This window comes from Dermochelys coriacea, chromosome 8 (genome assembly GCF_009764565.3).
Source record: "Dermochelys coriacea isolate rDerCor1 chromosome 8, rDerCor1.pri.v4, whole genome shotgun sequence".
NCBI lineage: Eukaryota > Metazoa > Chordata > Testudines > Dermochelyidae > Dermochelys > Dermochelys coriacea.
The window spans coordinates 99,995,086-100,020,377 of record NC_050075.1 but is presented as its reverse complement, the minus strand read 5'-3'; the positions used below and the strand labels follow the sequence as shown (position 1 = coordinate 100,020,377).

Sequence of the window (25,292 nt, the reverse complement as noted above, 5' to 3'; positions counted from 1 at the left end):
ACTGTCATAAATGCAACTTCTCTTTGTTAAGCAAATGTCTTTTAGCCCTGGTCAAATAATCCTCTCCATGGGTTCCCAGCTGCAAAGGTTGTGATTCTGTTTGAACCATAGTACCAGTCTGGTGGCTAAGAGTCTGGAGCATTGTTGTCATTCACTGGGAATCTGATTCTCCAAAGATTCAAACAACCTGAAGGTTAAGAATCATATTATTTATCCTATCCCTATAATACCAGGAGCAGGAGACACAGCAAGAAGAGGTTGACTTCCAGGCAGTATTCCATTGGGAGGTATTTAGCATCTGACACCTCTGGTGGTACACAGGGCCTGTTCCTTGAATAAAAGGCCACTGGTGTACAAATGACCCAAAACTTCAGCTGAAGTTTATCACTGTAATGTTATTTTTCAGTAGAACTGTACAAATCCCTTCAATTCTCTTTTTCATCTCCTCATTTCTTCTACTAATTCTCTTCCATCATGATAAGAAAGAGGGGTTGGGTGAAAGTTTTCAATCCCCTTACTCCAATGAGTGTTGGTCAACAGGAAAAGGGGGAATAGTGGCTGAATCATTTCCAAGAGCTGGCCAGTGGAGAGCACGGATCTTCACTCTGCTGTATCTGCTTATTATCAAGCATAGAAGTCACAGCACTGATTCACATAGTCAGGCAACACCAGAACTCATGTCCCATTTTAAATTTCTGCAAAATGGAAGCCTCCTCTGGCCATCGATTTTGTGAGTCCCAAAAGCCAGCTCTGCTAATACATGCCAAAGGCTCATTAGCTTGGAGCTGTGTTAACTTTCCTCCACCCAACTAACTAACCTTTTCCTCCTCCAATTAATGTGTTAAAGGACGAGATATACAATTGTTACTATTTTTATTTCTGATTTTTGGAAAGAAAAAAAAACAATACTAAGATATTTTTAAAATAAAGAAACATGATCCTGTGGGTATTTAGCAGACCAAATCCTATCTTGATCCATGCTTTTGAAATGTGCATGAAAGATAATTTAATGCTTTGTATGTAAATGTACCACCATAAAAGATTTTACTTAATCAAATTAGCTTAATTTTGTCTTAAAAAGATGTTAAAGAAGTCTGAGTTTTAAAATTCCTGGTGGCTGTAAAAGATCTTAAAAGATGTATAGTGCTACATATAGGAAAACAAAATTATTATCTCCGGTGTAATTATTCATGAGGAGCTGGAGAATAACCTGAGTGTCATCCAGAGGGACAGGTAAAATTTCAGTCACAGATGGCTGCACAGTTATCGACATAAAAGACCACAACATTTCAAGGAAGAAGAAAAGCTCAGTTACTGTTGTCACACAACAATGCACAGCTGCCTCACTAAAATTTATAACAGACCAAATGGCCTCAAAATTGCTTGTAAAGTTGGGACATCAGATAAAGCACTGATTTTAAGTGGTGCAATTTTGATGTGGGGGTGGGAAAAGAAACAAACTCCTCTAAGCCTGACATCTTCACAGTGTTCACTGAACAAAAAGCATTTGGCAGCCAAGCAGTTGTGAGGTATATTAATAGGAATTATGCATCTAATGCCACAGATTTAGTTAACAATAACGTTCACCTCAGTCTGACAGACGAGATTTATTCAGAGTCAGTATGAGCACTCATTATGGCATGAGACCAGACCCAGTCATTTTGATAATAAAAGACTTTGCTCTCAAAAATATTTAGAAGATAGTAGTGATGCTACCAAAATGAAGTGCATGTTATCCTTTCCTATTTGGAAAATAGAATAGAGTAATTTATTTTACTAATAAAAACTTTTGTTCTAATAAAATTAGTCTACTGAGTCTGCAATACTCAAAATATCATAGCATGTGATACTATCAAGTATATAAAAATAAAACCCTATAGTTTTGTCAATATTACAACATAAACCAGGAAATAATTAGTAAGTCGGGTGTTGCTGTGGTTTGTTATTGACAAGATTATTATTGTGTATTTAGTTTATAATTCCAGTTAGGCAGTATGCATTACAATAGCAATCAATAGTAATCCTACAATTCAGGATAAGATGACATTGTATTTTAGGAGTTCACAACTTGGCTGTTTTCATTGACATTAGGATGAAACTTGGGAAACAATTTATCAGATGACTTTTTTTTTTGTCTAAAATATGGTTTAAGCCACCTTGATCCTTTAAATTTTAGAATGGATCATAAAATAGACCAAATGGCTTCAAACACTTTAAAGTATATGTTACTGATATTTATTCAATTATTGCCATCTGGGATAGCCTCCTCATTAGAGATAAGTCTTCTCCCAGGGAACAGCTGTAACATTTAGCCCAATCTCACCGACTTGCAGTCCTTGAAGTATTTCTTGCATCTTCAAACAATATAAATCTTAAAAACCTTCTTTGTGGCAGCTATGCCACAGTGCAGCAGCCAACCATGCAGTCACCTGCTTCGATTTGCTTCTACTGTCACCACAAGTTAATATAGACAGAGGCTGGAGACAAGCCCAGCACAAAGCAGAAATAATTGAGTGCTTCTTCCGCAAATGAAGTGTGAGAGATGACGGAAAAGCAGCAAAGAATCATCAGCCTGAGGCAACACAACTTGTTGACAAGACAGCTGAACAGCCCTGATACAGTTGCAGCCCAGAACCTCAGCCTGTAATCACTCTGCAGCCACATGTCAAAAATATTTTGCCACTCTTCTTTAAAACAAGAACAAAAACAAACATATACACAGTGTTTTATAGGTTTCGTATTCTGTAGGTAAGATTCATTTCACCAGGCACATAGTGAGGAAGTGATGGATATCATTCAATAGGAAGAAAAAGAACTGTGAATGAGGAATGTCTCAGCATGACTTTACTCCTCCTTAACACTGAATTCCTACTTGGCATTGGAGGTTCTGTTGTGAGTATTCTTCTTCTTCTTCTACCAAAAAGAAAAAAAATGTGCAAGGGAAAGACAAGTGTAATACTCGAGGGAAAATGAAACAAAAGGAATCATTCCCTTACTGGCATCTCTTCCTTATCTAGAGCAGTGGTCTACAATCAGTACTGTATGTAACAGAGGGCTTGTCTACATACAGTTGGATAATGTGCACAACAGGGGTGTGATTTCTAAATTGCACTAATATGTTGCACATTAATTGATCCATGTAGACTAATGCACACTAAAGGTTCCCTAGTGCACTTTAATTTAGTACTCTTTCAAGCAGCTCTGTGTTAAAGTATACTAGAGAACCTCTAGTGAGCACTAGCGGGTTTTAAATGGATCAATAATGTGCAACACCTTAAAACACTTTAAAAATAACTCCCCCATAAAGTGCACTATTCCAACATGTAGACAAGCCCTGAGTCAGTCTTAGTCATTAGTAGGTGATATAAACTGTAGTTATTCATAAATTCTAAAGCCAGAAGGGACCATTGTATTCATCTAGTCTGACCTCCTACATAGCACAGAGCATAGAACAGGGATCGGCAGTCTTTGGCAAGCAACCCACCAGGATAAGCCCCCTGGCGGGCCGGGCTGGTTTGTTTACCTGCCGCATCCGCAGGTTCGGCCAATCACAGCTCCCACTGGCTGCGGTTCACCATTCCAGGCCAATGGGGATTGCGGGAAGCAGCGGCCAGCAAATCCCTTGGCCCGTGCCGCTTCCTGCAGCCCCCATTGGCCTGGAACAGCGAACCGCGGCCAGTGGGAGCTGTGATTGGCCGAACCTGCAGACACAGCAAGTAAACAAACCGGCCCAGCTCGCCAGGAGGCTTACCCTGGCGGACCGCGTGCCAAAGGTTGCCAATCCCTGGCATAGAACTTCCCAAAGTAATTCCCAGAGCATATCTTTTAGACACCATCCAATTCTGATTTAAAACTTGTCAGACCTGGAGAATCCACCACAACCTTAAGTAAATTAACCTATAGTTAATTCCTCTCACTGTCAAAAATATATGCCTAATTTCTAGTCTGAATTTGTCTAACTTCAATTTCCAGCCAACCACTGGACCATGATATACTTTTCTCTGCTAGATTGAAGAGTCCAATATTAAATATTTGGTCCCCATATAGGTACTTACAGACTAATCCAGTCACGTCTTTACCTTCTATTTGTAAGCTAAATAGATTCAGTTCCTTGAATCTATCACTACAAGACAGGTTTTCTAATCCTTAATCATTTTGTTGCTCTTCTCTGAGCCCTCTCCAATTTTTCAACATCCTTCTTGAATTGTGGACACCAGAACTGGACACAGCAGCTGCACCACAGCCAAATACAGAGATAAATAACTGCTCTACTCCTACTTGAGATTCGCCTGTTTATGCATCACAGAAGCCCTTTTGGACACAGGAGGGGTTATAAAATGATGTTATGATATTACAGAAGGATGATAAATCTAAACTTGTATTTAAAAGAAATATGCAAAACCAACCCTTCATCCAGGGAAACAAAGAAACTTCCTGAAATGAGAAGGTCCAGGAGCCCTTTCATATGGCTGAGCAACCTGTGCATCTAAGGCCTGCTCTACACCTAAAAATTTTGCCAGCTTGGATATGTCAGTTAGGAGCATGAGAAAATCGCACTCCTATCTACCATAACTAAGCCAGCAAAGGCCCTATTGTACACATTGTAATACCATTCCCAAAAAAACAAAACAAAATGGCTCTGACCAGTACAGTTATTTTGTTTGGGGAAATGATATAAGCTATACTAGCAAAAGCACTGTTTTGGCAGTATAACCTGTATTTCTACTGGAAGGGATTGATGGTATACCAGCAAATCCTTTCTAGTGCACGACAAAGGCTTAAATGCTGGGAAACAGACAAATTTTAGGGTATAAAAGCCAAATTCTGTTCTGAACAGCTCAGGTGTCAAGTCAAAGTAGCTGTATCATCGTTACTGTGGTTTGACATTGATGTTACTGAAAACCGAATCTGGCTTACAGGCCTTTTCATCTTGCTTTATTCAAGTTAACTGCAATTGTGTATTCTTATTGGGAGACAGGTATTGCTGGACATTTCTGAAGGAAGGAATTTTGTTTCTGGCATCCGAAGGGTCAAAGTTAGGGTTGCCAACTGTCCAGGATTGGCCTGGAATCTCCAGGAATTAACGATTAATCTTTAATTAAAGATTATCGTCATGATTAAATCTCCAAGAATATGTCCAATGAAAATTGGCAACTCTAGTCAGAGTGGAGATGGAGGTATGATCCTGAACACCCTGACACAGCCATGGGCCTGGGGAGCTCAGCTTCCAAAAGGCACTGAAAATCTTCTAGCTGCACTCAATGTTGATGCTGGAAAAAGCATAAGGACCAAGAGGAGTGTTAAGCTATGGCCACATCACATGAAAAATGACCATTCATGAGTTTGGAAGAGCCAAAATGAAATATGGAAATGAAATATTAAGCAACTAATACTCAGCACTGACACTGGAAGAGTATTTTAATTAGATACATACGAAGTAGTTCAGGTAAAACAAGAAACTCATTTTTCACCCATTCTCTCATTTTTGGTTTGGATCAGTTTGATTTATCAGTATTTCTCCGCTTCTCCATAAAAATCCCTTCTTAGGTGGCTCCCAACTTGATACTGTAGGCACAAAAAAATCCAAATCACTTTGAAGGACTGATACCAGTGGCAAAGCCCAGCAGGTCTATCAACTTTTCTGATATAAGAGGAAGCAGCTGGAAAATCTATTTCCCGGCAGCATGTGGCTTCCCTGGGCAGTTGTGTCTGAGTGCACAGTGAGCCTCTGATGCTCCCTGTTACTCAAATCTCACTTCCTCTGGAGTTTGAGTTGAGCTGAGCAAAAAATTTGGAACAAAACTTTTTCAACAAGAAATGCAGATTCAGCAACACCAAAATCTTCTGCAAATTCATGTCAGTTTCTCTGAATTGTCTCAGTTGGGGGAAAATTCTGAAAAAAAATGAAATTTCATTTTGACATTTTTGAAATAAAACATTTTGAGTTTGGTGTTCAAAATGACTTTTAATTTCAAAATTTCCTTTACATTTTATTAAACATTCAAAAACAAATTTAAATGCTCAAAATTGAACCAGAACATTGCATTTTAGATCAAACAAAATGTTTTGTTTGACCCCAAATTATTTTTTTAACCTTTCAAGTTGTCAAACATTTTGAAAAATTTAATTTTCAGATTAACCCAAAAGCACAGTTTTTCAGAATTAACAGCAAACTGAAAAATACATTATTCCCACAGCTCTGCTTCTGAGGCACATCATTCACTCGCGGATGAAAATAATATAAAGCTTTAGTGTGGTGGAAAATGTAAATATGTTATGGATGTGAAACAGCAGAGAGGCTGCTGTTAGGTTAAATTCAAATAATCATCCAAATATCTGTAGGCTCAAAGGAACTTTAGCAGACATCCAACCTGTCTGAGGTCCACCCATTATTCGCGATTCTAAATAAATAATTACAAGGTAAAGTAGAGAGAGGGAAACAAGTGAAAATGTTAGAAGATTTTGAGGAATCTGAATGGAGTGCAGGAAGATTTGAGATACATGAGGACAGATGTTGTTGCGTATAGGGAATTCCATCATCCTTTGTTCCAGAGATGCCATGCTAATATTGCTAATTTGGTTTCAGATATTTTTCAAACTCTATGCACTGGCTTATGTATATTGACACACAATCCCCATCATCATTTGCAAGGAGTGTAAAGACCCCAATATGCATTGACACATATCATCCTACTCAGCCCCACTGAGTGGTTTAAGTGGTTCAGAGGGCTTTTCTTCAGGTCTACAAATTTCCACCCTATGTAAATATATAAATTAAGTTAAGAGAACCTTCCTATTTCACTCTTTGCTAATCCACACACTTTCCAGTCCATACACATAAAAAGTGGTCTCCAACCTGTTTTCAGCAAAGATGTAATTGCAGAGTGCTGGAGTGAGCTCTGCTATTGCTGAAACTTCCTCTCTTTTACAAAATGTACTACAGATTTTCTAATACACTAAGAATTATCATAAATCATTAAAATGAAAATACACGTCTCAAAGAAATGAACAAAGTACATTCTGAAAGGCAGTATCTTAGGGTTTTTTCATTGTGTTTATTCACTTACTTGCTAAAATTGCAAAATTTAGTGATCTCTAATAGAAATTCCAGTCATTAGTGCAAATTAGCAATGTTCTTCTGAATAAATGTTTAATAATAAGATGAAAAGTGCTTTAAGGTGAACTGAAAGTTCAAACTGTCAGGTTTTTCTTGTGACAGTTGGATGACATCATATTATTAACACCTAATGTAAGGCAGGAAACAGTTTTCCTTACACTTCATTTTAGGTACTAATGATGTCATTTTAGCAGAGCGTCAGCTCAGCTACAGTAAAAGTGAAGACCAGCTTTCTTTTTAAAGTTTGACTATTCTAAGTGCTCTAAAATCTGCATAATTACTCCGATTGCCTTGAAATTTTGTGAGCCTCATGCTGGCATACAGGGCTGTCCCTAGGGGAGTATGGTGCCCGGGATAACACGCCGCCTCCAGCCCAGGCTCTGCTCCCACTCCACCCCTTCCTGCAAGTCCACAACCTGCCTATTCCTGCCCCTGCTCTGCCCTTCCCCACCTTCATTCCACCCCTTCCTCCAAGTCCCCACTCCACCTCTTTCCGGCTTCCGCCCCCCCTCCTGAGTGACGCCGGGAGCCAGGGGAGTGGAGCAGGGCAGGCGGGGGCCAGGTCACTTGCTGCTGCCAGTGCCAGGCCTCCCACCAGTCCCCCAGGCTGCCCTGGACCCCACATCCCAAAGCACGCAGCCTTCCAAAGCGCAGGACCAGGGCAGTTGCCCCGGTCCGTCCTATGGACGGGATGGCTCTGTTGGCATAGGATTTGATCAGTGATCCAAATTTGCGGGCATTTGAACAAGGGATTCCTGAGATATAGACCCTGAATAAAACAGTTTTTCATAAAGTTGACATGTTTGGCAATGACCACACTGCACCGTAAGTGGTGGGGGCAGAGTGTTGTTTCGCTTGCTGGAGGAAGAGGTATAGCGCTTTATGGGGGCGGGGTGAGACAGAGGCTCAATAGTTGCTGCAAAAGTATAGTGTACACTTAGTATAGGCTAAAAGTATACACTTAGTATAGGCTACACTTACTCATCCCCCAGGATCCAAAAGGGCTGTGGAGTTGATAACGGGCAAGGCCGGTAGGAGAAACCCCTTTTCCTCAGACCAGGTGGAGCAGCACCCACCCTTCCTCCCCTTGGAAGTGGCACAATATCAGGTTTGATCAGGTTGCTGTGGGCATCATGCTCGGCCACTACTTTCTAGGGGGTGGGAAGGAATTTTTCCCTAACCACCAGATTGGCCACAGTGGAGTGGAGCTTTTTTTGCCTTCCCCACAGTGGGTTATGGGGGGCTTTGTATGGTTAGTAGAGAAGAGAGTTAGGCTATGATGTTGCAACTCATCATGTAAGTGTGGGGCAGACATATAGTGCAGGTACTCCATTGGGAAGGGATACAGTGACCAGATAAACAGCTTGGTAAAAGATTTTAAAAGGAGGTGTTTGTTAAAGGAGTGGAACAGGGGTGGGGGTCTGTTCAGGGCTCCTATGACTGACAAGGCAGGGAGCCCACGCTTCCTTTTAACCTACCTTAACCCTTGTTTTTTAGTGATGGGGGGGGGGAATGGTAAATCCCAGCAATTGTTGGCTGGGGGACCTGGATAGAAAAGGGGGCGGAGGTGGGCGGATGGAAGCCTCCACATAGATATTGAAATGATCATGGAGTTACCTACACTAAGAACATAAGAATGGCCTTACAGGGTCAGACCAAAGGTCCATCCAAGCCAGTATCCTGTCTTCCAACAGTGGCCAGTTCCAGGTGCCCCAGACGAATTGAACAGAACAGGTAATCATCAAGTGATCCAGCCCCTATCACTCATTCCCAGCTTCTGGCAAACAGAGGCTAGGGATACCATTCCTGCCCATCCTGGCTAATAGCCATTGATGGACTTATCCTCTATGAATATATCTGGTTCTTTTTTGAACCCTGTTATGGTCTTGGCCTTCACAACATCCTCTGGCAAGGAGTTCCACAGGTTGACTGTGCATTGTGTGAAGAAAGACTTCCTTTTATTTATTTTGAACCTGCTGCCTATTAATTGCATTTGGTGACTGCTAGTTCTTGTGTTATGAGCAGTAGTAAACAACACTTCTTTATCTAATTTCTCTACACCAGTTACGATTTTATAGACCTCTATCATATCTCCCCTTAGCCATCTCTTGTCCACACTGAAAGGTCCCAATCTATTAATCTCTCCTCATACGGAAGGCATTCCATACCCCTAATCATTTTTGTTGCCCTTTTCTGAACCTTTCCCAATTCCAATATATCTTTTTTGAGATGGGGTGACCACATCTGCACACAGTATTCAAGATGTGGGTGTACCATGGATTTATATAGAGGCAATATGATATTTTCTGTCCTATTATCTATCCCTTTCTTAATTATTCCCTACATTCTGTTTGCTTTTTTGTCTGCCACAGCACATTGAGTTGATGTTTTCAGAGAACTATCCACAATGACTCCAAGATCTCTTTCTTAAGTGGTAACACCTAATTTAGACTCCATCATTTTATATGTATAGTTGGGATTATGCTTTCCAATGTGCATTACTTTGCATTTATCAGCATTGAATTTCATCTGCCATTTTCTTGCCCAGTCACCCAGTTTTGAGAGATCCTTTTGTAGCTCTTCGCAGTCTCCCTGGGTCTTAACTATCTTTAGTAATTTTGTATCATCTGCAAATTTTGCCACCTCACGGTTTACCCTTTTTTCCAGATCGTTTATGAATATGTTGAATAGGACTGGTCCCAGAACAGACACCACTATTTACCTCTCTCCATTCTGAAAACTGACATTTATACCTACCCTTTGTTTCCTATCTTTTAACCAGTTACCAATCCATGAGAGAACCTTCCCTCTTATACTGTGGCAGCTTACTTTGCATAAGAGCCTTTGGTGAGGGATGTTGTCAAAGGTTTTCTGAAAAATCTAATTACACTATATCCATTGGATCCCCTTGGTCCACATGCTTGTTGACCCCCTCAAAGAATTCTAGTATATTGGTGAGGCATGATTTCTCTTTACTAAAACCATGTTGATTCTTCTTCAACAAATGAAATTTATCTGTATGTCTGACAATATTGTTCTTTACTATAGTTTCAACCAGTTTGCCCGGTACTGAAGACAGGCTTACAGGTCTGTAATTGCCGGGATCACCTCTGGAGCCCTTTTTAAAATTTGGCGTCACATTAGCTATCCTCCAGTCCTCTGGTACAGAAGCTGATTTAAATGACAGGTTACAGACTACAGTTAGTAGTTCTGCAATTTCACATTTGAGTTCCTTCCATTTGGGTGAATACTATCTGGTCCTGGTGACTTATTGCTGTTTAATTTATAAATTTGTTCCAAAACCTCCTCTAATGATATCTCAATCTGGAACAGTTCCTTAGATCTGTAACTCTGGTTTGGGAATCTCCCTCATATCCTCAGCCATGAAGACCGATGCAAAGAATTCATTTAGTTTCTCCGCAATGATCTTATCGTCCTTGAGTGAAGTGGACTGGCTTTCCCCAGACACAGAGGAAGAGGGTGGATCCACCCCCTCGTGGGCAGAGCCCTCCCCCCTAGCTCTACCACCCTTAACCAAGAAGCCAGAAAAAGGACTGCTGGTTCCCCTGGAATGGGGGGAGACAACAGAGTTGGTGCACAGCTGGAGGGCCATGCCTTGAAGAGGACGCCATGGTCTGGGAGCGACATGGGCCTCCCGGGGACAGAGGAAACAGTAGAGCAGACAACAGGTGAGATACCACCTGCAGAGGGTGCTCCAGAGCGGAACAGAGCTAATTTCCACAGCAACCAGCAGGAGGCGCTGAAGTGGTGAGCACAACCTCTTACAGTGCTCCTTTAGCACCTCAAAAAGAACAGGAGTACTTGTGGCACCTTAGGGACTAACAAATTTATTTGAGCATAAGCTTTTGTCGGCTACAGCCCACTTCATCAGATGCATACAATGGAACATATGGTAAGAAGATATATATATATACATACAGAGAACATGAAAAGGTGGAGTAAGAGGCTAATTAATTAAGATGAGCTATTATCAGCAGGAGAAAAAAAACTTTTGTAGTAATAATCAAGATGGCCCATTTAGACAATTGACAAGAAGGTGTGAGGATATTTAACATGGGAAAATAGATTCAATATGTGTAATGACCCAGCCACTCCCAGTCTCTATTCAAACCCAAGTTAATGGTATCTAGTTTGCATATTAATTCAAGCTAAGTAGTTCCTCATTGGAGTCTGTTTTTGAAGCTTTTCTGTTGCAAAATAGCCACCTTTAAATCTGTTACTGAGTGGCCAGAGAGGTTGAAGTGTTCTCCTACCGGTTTTTGAATGTTATGATTCCTGATGTCAGATGTGTGTCCATTTATTCTTTTGCATAGAGACTGTCTGGTTTGGCCAATGTACATGGCAGAGGGGCATTGCTGGCACATGATGGCATATATCACACTGGTAGATGTGCAGGTGAACGAGCCCCTGTGGCCCCACTGGTTGTTTAGCAGGCTTCCTGCTTCTGATGTACTTAAAAAAAATTTGCTATTACTTTTTGAGTCTTTGGCTAACTGTTCCTCAAATTCTTTTTTGGCCTTCCTAATTGTATTTTTACACTTCATTTGCCAGTGTTTATGCTCCTTTCTATTCTCCTCACTAGGATTTAACTTCCACTTTTTAAACAATCCTTTTTTGCCTCACTGCTTCTTTTACTTTGTTCTTTAGCCACGGTGGCTCTTTTTTGGTTCTCTTACTAAGTTTTTTAATAGTATACATTTAAGTTAAGCCTCTATGATAGTGTCTTTAAAAAGTTCCCATGCAGCTTGCAGAGATTTCACTTTTGGCACTGTACCCTTTAATTTCTGTTTAACTAAATTCCTCATTTTTGTGTAGTTCCCCTTTCTGAAATTAAATGCTAGTGTTGGGACACTGTGGTGTTTTTCCTGACACAGGGATATTAAATTTAATTATATTATGGTCACTATTACCAAGCAGTCAAGCTATATTCACCTCTTGGACCAAATCCTGTGCTCCACTTAGTACTAAATCAAGAATTGCCTCTCCTCTGGTGGGTTCCAGGACCAGCTGCTATAAGAAGCAGTCATTTAAGGTGTCAAGAAACTTTTATCTCTGAATCCCATCCTAAGGTGACATGTACCCAGTCAATATGGGGATAACTGAAATCCCCCATTATAATTATTATTGAGTTTTTTATTTTAATAGCCTCTCTAATCTCTCTGAGCATTTCACGTCACTCTTACATCCTGGTCAGGTGGTCGGTAATATATTGCTACTGCTATATTCTTATTATTAGAGGATGGAATTTCTATCAATAGAGAATCTATGGTACAGTTTGATTCATTTATGATATACTTTTATCTGCTGGGTTGTGCCAGATATCTAATAATAAAATTTTGGCCTGATTAAAACCATATCAAATGCCTCATGTCCTTCTTTCAGTATAGCCAGACAACAACTTTTTGCACAAAGATAGAGATTAAACTAGGACTGAGATCATTGCACCAGGGGGCTCAAATGCTTGAGAGTTAATCCAGCAGTGTGCATGCCATCCACTAGCCCTTTAAGGGAAATCTAATTACTACATTATTAGCCAGAGTTTGGTTCTCCAGTTAGGTGCATCGCAAGCAGTTGTAAGGCTCATGAGCCAAATGGATTATACTGTACATATACAAAGACAGAGGCTGAGGGATTTGAAAGTGAATTCTGATTTACAGGCCCTAAATACTTCAAGGGAGAATGGTCAGGTCATCAAACCTGTGTGCTACCCAGGCATTGTAAATTCAAATCCAAACCGTGTCAGAAATCGGAAATAAAAAAAGGCAGCATCTTGCTAAAATCTGCCTTGGTCAAAGGGTTTATTATTTTTGGGAAATGTAATCTGTGTACAGGAGAATATTTAGAAGGTGCTGAAATTATTTTTGAAAGGAAACTAAATTACACATGCAAATGCTCATTGGGAAGGGAAGTTGATTAGTGGTGGAAGAATAGATGGGAATAAAAGGAGTAGGGTAAATGGGGATGGTTTTTAGGAGAAGGGATAGGATGGTCAGGTGGTGGTGAGATAGTGGGGGCTAGGTAGAGTGGGACACTGAGAATGGAAAAAAAAAGAAAAGGAGTACTTGTGGCACCTTAGAGACTAACAAATTTATTTGAACATAAGCTTTGCCCACTGTATTTTCCACTGAATGCATCCGATGAAGTGAGCTGCAGCTCACGAAAGCTTATGCTCAAATAAATTTGTTAGTCTCTAAGGTGCCACAAGTACTCCTTTTCTTTTTTGTGAATACAGACTAACACAGCTGCTACTCTGAAACCTGAGAACGGGAAGTAAGGGAAAATTACTGGGGAACTTGGACAGAATAGGGCCGGGGTTTCCTGTCAGCCCCACATTCCCCTCCCATGTATGTACCAGTATCTGGGGGCAGCCCCTATGTGGGGGGGAGGGGAATATGAGCCTCTTTCCCTGCCTTTCTGTGTGTACCAGGAATGCGGGGGAGGCTGACCTCTGGAGGATGGTCTGACACCCCTCATCATGCTCTCCTCATCTGAGCAAGGATATAGGGGATTTGCCCTTTGGGGAGTGCCTGAGTCTCTCTCCCTGCTCCTATGAATGGCACAATCAGGGAGGACCCTGCCCATCTACAGGAACCTAATCCCACCCAATCCCCTTCATCTGAGCTGGGATATGGTGGTCCTTGTCCTTTTTCTTCTGGGAGGGTCTGAGCCTTCTTCCTACTATTCTTCCACCCACCACACATGCCAAGATCCATTCCCCTCTGTATGTGAAGCTGATAACATGCGTATCAAGAACACACACTGAGAATACATTGTCAGTCCTGGGGTAAGGAGTTGAGAACTGGCATGTTTGATGTTTTTAACAGGCTCTCCATCAGTGGGGAGAGGAGATGAGAACATCTAGTTCGCATGTCTCAGAGCTATAGTTTCCACCTGTATTCATCTTCATCAATCAACTGAGAAAATCTAATTGAGATGAATGGGCCACTTCACACCTCTGAGCCTCCTATGCTTTCAGGATTATCCTGTCCTGGGGATGTGACTATAGTAAAGAAGGTGCTGATGATTAATTTCATAAATATTACAGCAGAGCATGAGCTCTGCTGCAGTTAATATTAAGAAAGGTTTCAGACTAGCAGCCATTTAGTCTGTATTCACAAAAAGAAAAGGAGTACTTGTGGCACCTTAGAGACTAACAAATTTATTTGAGCATAAGCTTTCGTGAGCTACAGCTCACTTCATCAGATGCATTTGGTGGAAAAAACAGAGGAGAGATTTATATACACACACACAGAGAACATGAAACAATGGGTGTTACCATACACACTGTAACGAGAGTGAGCAGGTAAGGTGAGCTATTAACAGAAGAGGAGCGGGGACGGGGGTACCTTCTGTAGTGATAATCAAGGTGGGCCATTTCCAGCAGTTGACAAGAACGTCTGAGGTCTCTATTCAAGCCTAAATTAATTGTATACAGTTTGCAAATTAATTCCAATTCAGGAGTCTGTCAGCACCCGAACCTGAAGCAAATGCTCACAAGCTACCAAACACCACACAACAGAACCACTAACCCAGGAACCTATCCTTGCAACAAAGCCTGTTGCCAACTGTGTCCACATATCTATGCAGGGTATACCATCATAGGGCCTAATCACATCAGCCACAATATCATAGGCTCGTTCATCTGCACATCTACCAATGTGATATATGCCATCATGTGCCAGCAATGCCCCTCTGCCATGTGCATTGGTCAAACTGGACAGTCTCTACGTAAAAGAATAAATGGACACAAATCAGATGTCAAGAATTATAACATTCAAAAACCAGTTGGAGAACACTTCAATCTCTCTGGCCACTCGATTACAGACCTAAAAGTGGCAATACTTCAACAAAAAAACTTCAAAAAAAGACTCCAACGAGAGACTGCTGAATTGGAATTAATTTGCAAAAATTAATTTGATACAATTAACTTAGGCTTGAATAGAGACTGGGAGTGGATAGGTCATTAAACAAAGTAAAACTATTTCCCCCTATTTATCTCCCCCCCCCCCCCGACTCCCCACTGTTCCTCAGACGTTTCTGCTGGAAATGGCCCACCTTGATTATCAGTACAAAAGGTTCCCCCACCCCCCCCGCTGGTAATAGCTCACCTTACCTGATCACTCTCATTACAGTGTGTTTGGTAACACCCCATTGTTTCATGTTCTCTGTGTATATAAATCTCCACACTGTATTTTGCACTGAATGCATCCGATGAAGTGAGCTGTAGCTCACGAAAGCTTATGCTCAAATAAATCTGTTAGTCTCTAAGGTGCCACAAGTACTCCTTTTCTTTTTAATATTAAGAAAGTTTTCCTGTTTAAAAGATGCTTCTTCTATCTATTGTAAAATTTGCATATGTACGCAGATTGTTTTTTAATCTTAAGGGGGTGAAGGTAGGGTTTGTGAGCCAAATTGAAGGTCATTTGCCCAAGAGTTTCCCAAGATACAGCCCTCAGAAAATATATTGCTTTCTTAAAGTTCACCAATTTTACCAAATATTTTTGTGCACATCTGGCCTCTGGAATGCTAATGGCTTACTGGGACAAAAAGGGGAGAGTAAACTGGATATGCAGGGGAGCTATATATTTTTGCAAATAGTGGGGGATGTGGGAAGGAGAGAGACATACCAGGATTTATTAGAGCATAAGCTTTCGTGAGGTACAGCTCACTTCATCGGATGCATTTGGTGGAAAAAACAGAGGGGAGATTGATATACACACACAGAGAACAGAAAACAATGGGTTTTATCATACACACTGTAAGGAGAGTGATCACTTAAAATAAGCCATCACCAGCAGCGGGGGGGGGGGGGGGAGGAGGAAAACCTTTCATGGTGACAAGCAAGGTAGGCTATTTCCAGCAGTTAACAAGAATATCTGAAAAAGAAGTACTTGTGGCACCTTAGAGACTAACAAATTTATTAGAGCATAAGCTTTCGTGAACTACAGTTCACTTCATCGGATGCATCCGATGAGAAAAGTACTCCTTTTCTTTTTGCAAATACAGACTAACACGGCTGCTACTCTGAAAAGAATATGTGAGGAACAGTGGGGGGTGGGGGGGGGAGAAATACCATGGGGAAATAGTTTTACTTTGTGTAATGACTCATCCATTCCCAGTCTCTATTCAAGCCTAAGTTAATTGTATCCAGTTTGCAAATTAATTCCAATTCAGCAGTCTCTCGTTGGAGTCTGGTTTTGAAGCTTTTTTGTTGAAGAATAGCCACACTTAGGTCTGTAATCGAGTGACCAGAGAGATTGAAGTGTTCTCCAACTGGTTTTTGAATGTTATAATTCTTGACGTCTGATTTGTGTCCATTCATTCTTTTTACGTAGAGACTGTCCAGTTTGACCAATGTACATGGCAGAGGGACATTGCTGGCACATGATGGCGCATATCACATTGGTAGATGCGCAGGTGAACGAGCCTCTGATAGTGTGGCTGATGTGATTAGGCCCTATGATGGTGTCGCCTGAATAGATATGTGGACAGAGTTGGCAACGGGCTTTGTTGCAAGGATAGGTTCCTGGGTTAGTGGTTCTGTTGTGTGGTGTGTGGTTGCTGGTGAGTATTTGCTTCAGATTGGGGGGCTGTCTGTAAGCAAGGACTGGCCTGTCTCCCAAGATCTGTGAGAGTGATGGGTCATCCTTCAGAATAGGTTGTAGATCCTTGATGATGCGTTGGAGAGGTTTTAGTTGGGGGCTGAAGGTGATGGCTAGTGGCGTTCTGTTATTTTCTTTGTTGGGCCTATCCTGTAGTAGGTGACTTCTGGGTACTCTTCTGGCTCTGTCAATCTGTTTCTTCACTTCAGCAGGTGGGTATTGTAGTTGTAGGAATGCATGATAGAGATCTTGTAGGTGTTTGTCTCTGTCTGAGGGGTTGGAGCAAATGCGGTTATATCGTAGAGCTTGGCTGTAGACAATGGATCGTGTGGTATGATCTGGATGAAAGCTAGAGGCATGTAGGTAGGAATAGCGGTCAGTAGGTTTCCGATATAGGGTGGTGTTTATGGGACCATCGCTTATTAGCACCGTAGTGTCCAGGAAGTGGATCTCTTGTGTGGACTGGTCCAGGCTGAGGTTGATGGTGGGATGGAAATTGTTGAAATCATGGTGGAATTCCTCAAGGGCTTCTTTTCCATGGGTCCAGATGATGAAGATGTCATCAATGTAGCACAAGTAGAGTAGGGGCATTAGGAGACGAGAGCTGAGGAAGCGTTGTTCTTAGTCAGCCATAAAAATGTTGGCATACTGTGGGGCCATGCGGGTACCCATCACAGTGCCGCTGATTTGAAGGTATACATTGTCCCCAAATGTGAAATAGTTATGGGTGAGAACAAAGTCACAAAGTTCAGCCACCAGGTTAGCCGTGACATTATCGGGGATGCTGTTCCTGACGGCTTGTAGTCCATCTTTGTATGGAATGTTGGTGTAGAGGGCTTCTACATCCATAGTGGCTAGGATGGTGTTTTTAGGAAGATCACCAATGGACTGTAGTTTCCTCAGGAAGTCAGTGGTGTCTCAAACCCCCCAGTCTGAAGCAAATACTCACCAGCTACCACACACCACACACCACAACCACTAACCCAGGAACCTATCCTTGCAACAAAGCCCGTTGCCAACTCTGTCCACATATCTATTCAGGGGACACCATCATAGGGCCTAATCACATCAGCCACACTATCAGAGGCTCGTTCACCTGCGCATCTACCAATGTGATATATGCCATCATGTGCCAGCAATGCCCCTCTGCCATGTACATTGGTCAAACTGGACAGTCTCTACGTAAAAGAATGAATGTACACAAATCAGACGTCAAGAATTATAACATTCAAAAACCAGTTGGAGAACACTTCAATCTCTCTGGTCACTCGATTACAGACCTAAGTGTGGCTATTCTTCAACAAAAAAGCTTCAAAACCAGACTCCAACGAGAGACTGCTGAATTGGAATTAATTTGCAAACTGGATACAATTAACTTAGGCTTGAATAGAGACTGGGAATGGATGAGTCATTACACAAAGTAAAACTATTTCCCCATGTTATTTCTCCCCCCCCCCCACGCCACCCCCCACTGTTCCTCAGATATTCTTGTTAACTGCTGGAAATAGCCTACCTTGCTTGTCACCATGAAAGGTTTTCCTCCTTCCCCCCCCCCCGCGCTGCTGGTGATGGCTTATCTTAAGTGATCACTCTCCTTACAGTGTGTATGATAAACCCATTGTTTCATGTTCTCTGTGTGTGTATATCAATCTCCCCTCTGTTTTTTCCACCAAATGCATCCGATGAAGTGAGCTGTAGCTCACAAAAGCTTATGCTCTAATAAATTTGTTAGTCTCTAAGGTGCCACAAGTACTCCTTTTCTTTTTGCAATACAGACTAACACGGCTACTACTCTGATACCAGGATTCTGTCACATGTTTAAAGTTATTGTAACCACAATGCGATAAGACTGACAAGTTCTTGGGACATAGACCATGTCTGAGATTTCTCTCACCAGTTCTGTTAGCAACCACAAACTCTAAACATTTCAGAGGACAACCATTATCCACATTCCATTATAACAAAGTGTACAGGTGAGGACAGAGGGGACACAGGAATCACAAAACAACCCTGCAGGAGAACAGTGGATCAGCACTAAAAGAGAAACGGGGGGAGGGTGTGCTACATTCCCAGCACTGCCACAAGCCCACTGGATGACTTTGGCCAAGTCACGCCACTGCTCTGTGCCTCGGTTTACCCATCTGAAGAAGAGGAATAATGATGTTTCCTTACTTGAGATCTACTGCTGAAGAGTGCAATGTAAGAGCATCCTTAATAATAAGGTATTATTATCATCCTCATTTGTCCCAGGAGCATCTCAACTGCATATCTGCATAACTACAACTGCCTAAATGACCACTAACTCCTACCAACCCCATTTCTCTTTCTATTCGTGCAACTAAGAAATTAGATGACAAAAAAAATTGTTAATCTAGATTTCAATTTGCCTGGTGACAGTTCGGGCCCTTCCAGAACATCAAGTTCATCAAAATTCAAACTTGTGAAACCAGGAAATACAGAGTTAAGGTGTACCCCCTGGCAACCTTAACTCTGACCTCTGTGAGTGATGCCCCAATAAATCCATAACATATTCTCATACACTGATTTTACCCTTTACTGAACAGGAGCACCCAACACTCCTACACTTAACTTATTCCTCAGACAGAACACTACATCTACTACATTTTACAATTCCTTCAACCTCTTTTACAACCTCTTCATCTTCATGTAAACAATTCCATCAAACACTATACTTCCACTTACCCTGCATTAAATGCATAGACCACACTGACCTAATCTTACCTAACTGCTGACAATCTCCATGGCAAGACCCCTGTGTCCTGCTAGTGACACAGCCTACCCAGCACAGCAATGAAAAAGATCTTCCAAGGCACACATGCCCTTCATTCCTTTGATCACACACGCAGGGGTCAGGGAGAAGGGCTCACGCACACCACCATAAGGCCACAGCCCCCCATATCATAATCATACCTCTTCCAAGCTGCTCCAGCTTATTCTTCCACCATTCAATACAGTTACACCTAACACTTATATGCAGCTGGTGTGTATGTAGATAATTCTCAGTTCTGGGGAGAGGGCAGAGTTACGTTTGCATGGGGTTTGTTTTGCTCTGGGGGACAGAGTTAAGTTACATTTGAGTTTTGGTTTGGGTTTTGCTGAACTTATGTTGTGGAAGGGCACAGGCTCTCACTGGGGAACCTCAACTCTGTGCTAATGAAGATTTTTGCCATTTAATTAGTGTGAACAGAGAACTCCTAAGTCAGCCCTTGGGAGACTAACACATTTATTTAAAAATATTTACTTGTAATTTTTATAATGTATCTAAAATTATTTTTGTGTTGTCTTTTAATAGCATTTTAGTTTACCTTAACAAATTTGAGCTATCAAAGAGAGCAGAAAAATATAGCATATACATAAGATGAAATATGAACTATAAATAAAATACAAAGACATATGGATTGTACATATATAAGCAGTTAGGACATTATCCAATCCTACTCAAGTCAGTAAGTCTTTCCATTGACTTCAACAGACGTTAGATGAGGCCCTAAAGCTGCAGAAAAAGTGCTTTTTTTATTTTTCTTTTTAATATTGTTTTACACAGGTTCTTGAACTATGATGCGCATGAGTGGTCTGTAGTTTATTTCCTTACGATCAGTATAACATCTTGAGAACCAAGATGTGGACTGCTAGAAAGAGAAGGAGAACATAAAATAATCTCTCTCTCTCTCATGAAATAGTCCCCAGAATGCAAGAACTCAAGAGGAACTGTTATATAGTATCATTTGCCAAAGAGTAAATCAAATTGCCCAATGATTGAGTTTATCTTATGAAAGACCTACAGTAACCAGTAATGTAGGAACTTCAGAGGGATCATTTTCAGTTCAGGTAAGCAGCCAAATATTTAGCTACCTAAATACCTCCCTCTCCTATCTGAATCTTCTGAGGGCCCTTCACCCAAAACTTCCCTCCCTTTCATACAATGAGGTTTCAGTCTATCCTATGGCAGCAGCCCTCCCTCTTCTCCAGCCACTGGCAGTAGTATCTTTAGCAAAAAGCTGTGTATCCTTTCTCCTCAAAAAGACCTTCCCATATCAACAGCAAGCAATAGAGCAGGGCCTACTAATGTCCTTTATGACTAGTGTCCCTGGCCATGTCAATGCTGGAAAAATGTGTCATGTTAATCACTGTTTAGTCCCCACGGGACGCCTCTGACACATATCAACGCAAAAATATTGCAAACAGCCTCTCCTGAAACCAATTCCAAATAATTACCCAGAATCACAATTCCCCTAGTAACTCCCCTTCCACTGTCAATAGCATGTGATGTTGTTACCAGTTAGCCTGGAAGTGCCCGGTTCAACATGCAGAGCAGCTGGCTGAGACACGCCATGTGGCTAGATTAAAAATGGTGGACAAAAAGAAGGGAAAAAATTACGATATAACACAGAAACAGCAATCTAAAATGCCTAACAATCAGATAGTTTTGTTACTATAAATTACATATCATATGCTAAAGCCAAAGCATTTACTTTTTACTGTGTTTGTCTCTGCCCATCTGCCAGACCACAGCACCTGGTGAGCATGCTGCTTTTATCTACCTGCAATCACATTTCATTCTGTCTTCCTATTTAATGCACGATAAACAGTCTTAGTCATCCTTTTATAGCAGTAATGCATAGGCCATGAGAGCTGGCAACAATTAAACTGCCTATCCTGCCTGCTGTCAGACCGCAAATATATTTTCATACATCTCATTGATATACCAATTTATCTTAGTCCCTATTTTCCCCCAATTAATCCTCAATGTCCAAGAACTCTTTCTAAAGCAAGTGCTTGAGCCTTGCAATCAAATTTAGATGCAATGCATACTTCCCTTCATTCCCACAAAAGCTCAAAATGCTTCTGCAGTCCTATAGCTGGTTCTCTAATATTATCTATGTGAATAACACTTTCTGCCACACCTGGTGCCGCGAGGAGAGTTGCAGATGGGAGCCCAGAGCTAAAGAAGGGATACCAGATAGATCCTGTAAAACCACCTGGCTAGCACTTGCAGTGCCAAAAGTCAGATCAGCCCAATTTTCCATGTTTTAGTTGTCATCAGGAGGTCCAGTAAAACCTGCTGTCTTCTACTGCAGGCAGACAAAATTAGCAGGGTCTTCAGGGGCTTGGTCAATATCCTCTCATCTATAACTGACAGGTGTGGTTCTGCTTCTGCCATACTGTAAAGCAGGGAATGACCCCTATTGTAAGGGTTCTGTGGACCTCTCAAGCAAAGAAGAATAATTCCAGTACAAGGAAATTGACTGGAGTTTCCCTGGAAATTATGGAACGATTTGACTCCTGAATTCTTCTGGACTCTTGAAAGATTCCCAGAAGGCCTTTCAAAATATCTTACTGTTTCAGAGAGCTCCGCTGGGAGCCGTGGGATAGATACCCAGGGGAAATTCTATTGCAACGCAATAGAATGAAGGCAGAAGAACACTGTGATGGAAACAGAAATACTTTGTGGACACAATGCAATACTGTGGCTTATTCCAGGGGTATCCCATCATTTAAGATTATCTCATGTAGACACAGCCCTAATGTTAGTGAATGTGAGTAAACTTGTGAAATGCAAGATTTGGAGCTCGTCTTCAAACCAAGCCTTTTTTTGTTAGATTAGGATAATAATGGTCAGAATGTTATTTAAAATAACAGAAATCTGTCATTTTTCACTATCACAAAGGCTTAATGTATTTTAAAATATATCTATAGAATATGGATGCTTAGACTACACACTCAAATAAAATAGGAAATTATGTATGCTCCAGCCACTTGCACTTATATAGACACACAACCGAAAGTACTAGGTATATTGTATTTCCAATTTAAAGAAGAAAATTGATCAGACAAGATTACAAGAATACTGAAGAAGCCTTTCACCATTCCTTTTTTAACTTGAATCAATAACAAACATTAAAGGCTTTATTTTCCGCAATCAGAGCAACTCGCATCATTTAAAGACATTAAATTTAATGTTAGATATGAGTGACAGAAGAAAAATATGTATCAAGTGAATATCTTAAAATGTAAACTACACCAATATGCTTTCTCCTTATCTCAGGTGACCTGTGTTTTATTACAAAATGAACTACTATTTGACAATACTATTAGTTCCTATAAGAACCTATTTTTCAAAAAAATATATATTTGTTAGTTCATGCACCAATTTTTATATAAGGAGCTGGTAACCAGCTTGGTATGTTCACAGTTACTGTGATGTACCCCTAGGTTTAGTATTCTAAAGGCTCTCTTCTTGTTCTTGTAGGTTAAATTCATGCCTGTGCAGAGAACCAGCACAAGAACGAACACAGACAAGGTACATTAAATAGGGCTTAATCAGACAGAAGCAGTGCATAGGCCTTGTAATACCCCTCTGCATATGGCTGAATTTCATGAGAGAAATAATACACATAAAAAGCCCACCTGAAGTCATATCCTGCAATCCATACACAGGCAAAACTCCCACTTAAGTGATTAATGTAGTTAATGAGGCTAGTTTTTTGACTACTTTTCACTAAATTTTGAAGAGATGAAGTAATAATGTCATTTATTTTTAAAATATATATTTTTATGAATGAATCCAATGTGAGCTTTCCCTGCAGAACTAGATTTCTGAATGGGCCCCAAGGTCTCAGAACAAGTCATTGTCCTCAATGTAATTTTAATTTCTCACAATTTTTTATCTGCACATTTCATCTGCATGAGATTCATTCCCTCTTCCAGTTCATTAGTTAAGATATGTAATAAGACTAAATGTAACAGCGCTGTTATCAGCAAACCACCAGAATCTTCACCAAACTCAATGCTTTGCCATCTCTCACTACCCTTTGTTTGCAGTCCTTCAAATCAGCTTTTACACCATATAATATTCCTCATATCCACAGGTATGTAAATTTTTTTGCAGATTTTGTGTTTTAGAAAATTCAGATCTTTCACATAATAAAAAGGCAGAAGTTCAAGCAAAACATAAGAAAATGCATGTACATATATAAAACCACAGCTCTACGCGTGTGTCAGTCAGCTCTAATGCCACTTGGATTAGACGTTAAAATGATATCCCTTCTGCAGGTGACTTCTTAGGTGAAGTTAAAGATTTTCTGGAACTTTCTGAAAAGGCAATAGGGAATTAAACCTGTGTCCTGACTCCTAAGAATACATTCCTTCTTTCAGGAAGAGAGCTTCTAATGTCCAAGGACATTCACGGGTTCTTTTCAAGAACACAATACTGACTTGGTTAGCCTAAGCAGTATTTAATTCCAATATTTTACTCATTAAGGCACTTTAAAGCACTTTGAACATGTAAGATATTGTGTAAAACAAAATAATTCTGTTCTATTCTAATGTATTAAGCAGAAATACTTGTGAAGTCTAATCTTCATGAGCTAATGTTTTTATTTACATTTCATCTTTATGGGGGAAAGACGAAGGATTAATATTTCTGCTCTGGGGGAGCAATATGCCATGCTGTAATGAGAATTTAACAATTACACCTGTGATAAATTCATAAATATTACTTTGTTCCAGTGGGAATATCTGGATTGTGACCCATGGGTATTTATGTTTTACTGCATCACAAGCTACCAACACAGCTCTGTTACTGTAATGTTTTATACATTTTCTTTCCCTGTGTTCTACATCTCAATGAAAAGAGTGCACTGCCATAGACTAATAGACAGGAACAATGCTCACTCAAGGCTCAGACAAAATGAAAAAGAAAGAAAGAGAAATCACAAAAGAGAGAGTTAATGCCCAAAGCCACTACTGTTGCTCCTGCTTCCACACCCTCTGCAAGTTCTAAACCATTTACCAAAACTCAGGGAGGCATAATGTACCGCTGTTGCTACTTCATCCAGTGTCAAAGGGGAACAGTTGGTGGGAAGGAAGCATCTTCTAAAGAAAGGGCAATGATACTGCTGGTTTCTAACTAGAGAAAAAAGTCAAATAACTGAATTTTACAAAGAGCCCATTTTCCCTTCCTTGTCCACTGAATGAACTGTTAACAGACCAAAATTTGGAGCAAAATCAGTGGGAATCCTTGTCATGGAGATAACATGCAGTGAAGAACTTAAAGCCAGGTTTGTATGTATAGGAACACAGCGTTATGGAATTAGTTATGCCAATTTCTAACTGAGATAGATGAAAATACTGGAATGTTTGATAGACTTGACACAGTCAGGACAAGAATGGACCAGAACTATTGATCAATCAGAGCCTGCTGCAGTGAAAGATAAGGGCAAATGTGCTATTTTCTCACTCTGCAGTAGACAACAGATTTTTCCCCTTCTTCCCTCATTCCACCCTTCCTTCTCAAAGAGCTAGCTACGACTAGCCATAATATGAGATAAACTAGCCAAATATGAGATAAACAATTGTGTGTCAGTCATAGAATCATAGAATCATAGAATATCAGGGTTGGAAGGGACCCCAGAAGGTCATCTAGTCCAACCCCCTGCTCAAAGCAGGACCAAGTCCCAGTTAAATCATCCTAGCCAGGGCTTTGTCAAGCCTGACCTTAAAAACCTCTAAGGAAGGAGATTCTACCACCT

The 25,292-nt window shown here is 40.8% G+C and overlaps 1 protein-coding gene across 2 annotated transcripts in view; it reads right to left on the bottom strand.

The window, feature by feature from the left end:
• LOC119859961 (AGBL carboxypeptidase 4) overlaps nucleotides 1-25,292 on the bottom strand; it is a 1,439,111-nt gene that overhangs the window by 1,184,181 nt on the left and 229,638 nt on the right. The gene's annotated exons all lie outside the window — the stretch shown is intronic.